The sequence below is a fragment of the Argiope bruennichi genome, chromosome 4 (genome assembly GCF_947563725.1).
Source record: "Argiope bruennichi chromosome 4, qqArgBrue1.1, whole genome shotgun sequence".
Taxonomy (NCBI): Eukaryota; Metazoa; Arthropoda; class Arachnida; order Araneae; family Araneidae; genus Argiope; species Argiope bruennichi.
Window position 1 is genome coordinate 81,501 of NC_079154.1, and position 6,000 is coordinate 87,500.

Genomic DNA, 6,000 nt, shown 5'->3' on the forward strand with positions numbered 1-6,000 from the left:
AATTTCATAAAAAAATTTTTTACAACATAAAATGGTAGTAAACATTAAGAGATTTAAACTAATAACTCGAAATGAAATTATCACTAGGAATGAACATGTAAAAAAAAGAAACAGTGAAAGGAAGAAGACTGAAACATCTTTTTTTTTTTGGGGGGGGGGGGGAATCACGCACAAAAGTAATATTCTAATAAACAATTATTTAAATACTCCATCTAAAACCAATAGCGGAAATACATTTGTTACTTATTAGAAAAAGACTGTTCGATTAAAATCAGTAACCACAATACCAAAATTAAATCATAAAAATTGGCGATGCTAATTCAATATTGTCCGAATCAATACAGAAATTTATGGAACATGTTTTTTTAATAAATAATAAAAACATCATGCACATGAATTAATTACATATGGAAATGAGCCAAAATTGTATCCTGCATATTTCAACACCACACCAACACAGTGAATGTGTGTGTGTGTGAGAATTAAGACACATGCAAGCAAAATTAAAACCAAATATATAATTTAACAAAGTTGATTTCATAAAAGTTGTTTTCTCATGAAATAACTTTCATGGTCAAAACAGCAAATTTGGAACAGAAGACTCATTTCTTATTCACCAAAAATTTATGAGATGCCAGAAATGATTTCAGCACTCGCTCTCAAAACAAATCAAATACTTATTCATTCATTCCACACGTACCAGTAGAAATTTGTAATTATAAATTATACACATTACTGCAAGGACTGTACAACATTAAAAAGCAACAAAATCATTGAGTGTGTGTGTGGGGGGGGGGAATGACTCTTAATGATAATAGTAATTTATTGAGCATGTCACGTAATGAACACACAAAAGTACAAATGAGAAAAATGCATATTAAAATAAATTCAATGGAAATATAACAGCTTCCACACCACATGAACATATTGAATAGAATCAATAAAATGAAAACATCTTAAATTTTATTAAAAAGAAATTACAACATAAAATGATATTGAATATTAAAAGATGTGAACTGATAAATCGAAATGGAATGAAAACTAGATAAAGGGGGGGGGGGAAGGGAGATATGCACAAAATACATACTTAATTTGTAAAATACTAACAGGAATGTTCACTTAAATTAAGACACTGCAATATGAAAATTAATTTATGAAAACAGGAGATGTGAATTTAATATTGTTAGAATCAATAGAGAAATTTAGATAATATACTTCTGAAGTGAATCGTGAAGACACACTGTACATAAATTACATATGTAAACGAACCAAAATTGCATGCTGCATACTTCCACACCACACCAACACAGTGAAAATGTGCAGGGGGGGGGGGAAGAGATATACATGCAAGTGAAATTGACAGGCAAAAGTATAATGGGGTGAATTTGTGTAAAATGCACACGCAACTGGAATTAATGTCTAATATTTATATATATATATACACACACACAATATTTTGAAAACAAAATTAATTTTTTATGCACCACAACTTTATGCAATTCCAGATGTTTCAATCATTTAGAAAAGATTTGATCATTTTCCATGAAAACAAAACAAAATAAATTGAATTCATTTCATTACTATCAGCACAAAATTGTAATTGGGGGGGGGGGGGGGGAATGGTCAAAAGATGCATGCAAGCAAGAGCGAAAACCAAAAATGTAATTAAAAGAAAGTTGATTACTCGTGATATTATTTCCACATTCAAAACACAAATTGGGGGGAGGGGGGAAGTATTTTTCATGCACTCAAAATTTATAAAAAATCAGAGGTTTCAAGCAATCAGAAATGATTTCAGAATTCGCTCTCAAAACAAAACAAAAACAAGCAGTTCATTTTTCAATTTGATTTCATTTAAAAGAAATATATGCAACCAAAAAAATTAGTTAACATTAAGAGATGCAAACTAATACATCACAATGAAATGAACACTAGAAACAAACAGTTGAAACATTAAAAAAAAAAAAAAAAGGTGGGGGGGGGGGGTGTAAGAATTTAATGCACAAAAACCACATTTAAATTTGTAATCAGAAAAAGGCTCCCTCTAAACCGAAATAGGTTATTATTTTAGAAAATACTTAAAAGAATGTTTAATTAAAATCGGTCACTACAATACCAAAGTTAATTCTCGAAAACAAAAGACATCAATTCAAATTTGTCCGCATCATTACTGAAACTTATGCTTCTTCTTTAGTGAATTGTAAAGACACCACGTACATAAATTACATATTGAAATGAACCAAAATTGCACTCTGCATACTTCCACACCACACCAACATAGTGAAAGTGTGCAATGGGGGGGGGGGGGAGAGACATGCAACTAAAATTGAAAGCCAAAAGTATAACGAAGTGAATGTGTGTAAAATACACATGTAACAAAAATTGATGTCTAATATATATAGACTAAAGGAAATTTATTTGCTTGTGTTATTATTTTCACGGTCAAAGTTTTGAAAAGTAAATGTATTTTTTTACACACCTAAAATTTATGAAATTTCAGATGTTTCAATCATTTTGAAAGGATTTCAGCACTCGCTCTCAAAACAAAACAAAAAATAGTCATTCATTTCAAAAGTATCAGTACAAAATTGTAATTTCGAATAACACGCCTTGCTGAAAGGACTGTACTTCACTTTTGGTAATTTTATAGAAAATTTTTTTTTGGTCAGAATTATTTAGATAGCAAGAACTTATCCACGTTACCACTCAATGAATGCTGAATTGTTTTGCAATTCTAAAAAAACAAAGTGAATGCAGATTATGAATCTATTTAAGAATGAATAGGAATTTATCCACAAATTGAAGAACACAAAGGAAGAAGATTTGGAAATGAAACAGTAAAGTTTTAATGTGTCACAAAAAGGGCTACCTATACTACCAAGGAGATTACTTAACGAGAAACTTGGTACGCAATTAAACATAACAGGTTTATTGAAGTGATTGGAATCAAAATTACAAAATCAGATATAATGAAAAATCTGAACGTAAACACTAAAATCAGATATAAAAGAAACTGATGATGTGATGTTATAAGATTTTAATACAAACTGCAAACAAACCATTGAAAAATTTTTTAGAAAAACTTACCCATTTTCCAACTGCAGTAGCTTTTGCAATTTTTTTATTCTATTGCTTTCTCAACATATCAGAATGAGCCAAAATTCCTGAATGAAATGGCAGAATTGAAATAACTATTTAAATTTTATTACAGTTTTTTGTAACAACATCTCAAAATTATGTTTGGAAAAAAATTTTTGAAACGTCATAACAAAACACCAATGGTAGGATAATCTGACATATAACTCAATTGCTCACATTCATCATTTCACTTTCGATTCTAAAACAGTTATCATTTCCTTCCAAAAGAAATGTCCGTCGAAAACAGTTGTTGACATGCTACAGTGTTAAACCCAAAATATTCCAAAAGAAGCGTTAGAAAAAGGAATAAAATGACGCAATTTAGCACCCGGTTGGCGGTTTTTTTTCTTTTTTTTCCCCTTCTTGTTTTCTTTCCCGCACTGCACTTCTGGTTTTCTATTCGCTAAATAAAAAGAACACTTACAGAATTCGACGACTACAATATGATAAAAAGACACTTCCTATTTTTAACTGGTAAAATAAATACTAACTAAGGAACAGAAAATTTGAAAAAGAACGACCGATTAAGTTACACGCCATTTCATTTCTTTCCGTTGAAAAACAAACTCTTTTGCATCCTCTGTTCGAAGTGATAATTATCGTCTGCAGCAGGGAACGAGAATGAAATAATGAGTTATAAAATATACACCATTCTAAAATACACAAAGGAAAATTGCAAATAATATTCCGTTTAAAAGACCGCCATCGAAGTTCAAGAAATGAATTTCAACAGACACGGTCACAGTTCCTTTTGAAGCAAAATCGAGCTGCAAATCGTCTGCCAATCAAAAAACTGGAAAAGTATCCTGGGACGCTAGAATACAGCCTCTACAGATTCAAACTTTTTCACTTTTCAGTATTGGCAATTGTTTTTAAATTGTAACGTTTCGTATCCGAATGATTTATGATCCTATCCGAAAACGTTTCTCAGAAATAGGATATCATTTTCCACAATTATTTTTTAATGCGTACAATCCATTTGATACGTTGCAACGGATAAAGTATATGCGATCTTATGTTTGAATTTTGTATTACTGTGCACGGTGGCAATTCTCAGAAATAAGATATTTTATTCGAAAATGATTCATTACAAACGTTTTAACGGATCACTGATTAATATAACATACTAAAATTCTGCTTTTTTTTTTAATTATAAAGAAGTTTGGAAAAATACTTGGAGGTGCACACGGATCATTAATACTTTTCGTTTTGAATGAATTACGATTGTTTATCTGACTGTTTACAAAGAAAAATGTTGTACGGCAATAACATTTGTTACCTTCATTGAATTTTCAATTAAATGATTTCATTTCTTTTGTTAAGGATATCGTAAAAAAGGTAAGTGAGTTCCTCTAATAGGATAAAAAAAAAGTATTAACTCATTTTTATGCTGAATGAAATTTAATCTTTTTTTTATATAAATTTTTCATTTCTTTACTAATAAACTGCCTGTACGTATCAAGTTATGTCAGCTATCATTCAATTGAGCTACAATGTTTATCATTATTGAATAAATGTTTCTGGAACTGATTTTTTTTTTTTTTTTGGTAAATGAATTTTGAATTATTGCAACAGACAAATGTATCGCTGACGGAATCAATGTCATGGCAACTACATGTATGGAATATAGAGCTGTTTTTTTTTTTAAAAAAAAAAAAAAACATTTCTGTCAAGGTGAGGAAGCCAGTATCTGTATCAGTAAAGTTAGATGATTTATTGTACATTATAAAGGGTTTATACTAAGGAGGAAGGTATAAAAATGAGGGAGGCAAGTATCTGTACCTATTTTTGTAAAGAATTTCTACATCTAACTTGTGCGGATAGTTACAATTTTAAGGAATTTTGTTTCATTTCATAAAACCGACATCTGTTCCCAGAGAATAAAATAGGTATATTTGATGAATAATGAATTATTAAACATCAAATATTATAAATACTTATTTTCTGTATATACTATGAAATCATTTATTTGAAACGAGAGATATTATAAGTATAAGATTAGATATTTTTAAAAAAGAATGGAGACAAGTATCTGTAACTGATTTTTCTCAATTCGATAATATGTCACTTTGGACATGAAACAGCTGAATATAAACAGAAAGAAAAATAAGTGAATGGGCAACATACACAGAACTGCAATAATTAAGCAACACATCAGGCAAATATGGTTTCAGTTAATATATAAGCACATTAATAAAAAGATCATTTCAGTGGACATGAGAAAAATATGCAGAGAAATAAGGATTCCCACTCGAATAGAAATGGAGGCTAGTATCTGTAGCACTTCAGTTAAAATTGAATTCAATCATTAATACATTACAGATATTGTAGTTTTTGAATATACATGAAATAAATATTGATAAAAAATTGTATAATAGGATTTTTTTAAAAACAAATTTGTTTGGTGGGGGTACAGATATTCTATAAACAAATAAGGATTTGAATTTCATAATCAATTGTATATTGATATATATACATTCTTGATTTATATATCCAGAAGTCATATAGAGCTGAGGACAAGCATTTGTTATGAAGTGTGGAGGCCAGTATCTGTACACATTTTGTAAGTGTTTACCATAAAACAGAAGTGCACGTTATCTAACCACAGTTTAAGTATTTATACAAAAGAATCATTCCTGAAAATATTCCTAGATCATTTTTCATATAAATAAGGATTGTATTTTATAAATTAAAAAATACATATAAGGAGAGAGAATGAATATATATATATATGCATTTAACGTATAGTATCATGATGATATTAATGCATTGAACTAAAATTAAGAAATTTGGTATGCTGATTTAAGAAAGTTTGCCACTATATATTTCAAACATAAGTTTCATTTGTAAATCATAAATTTC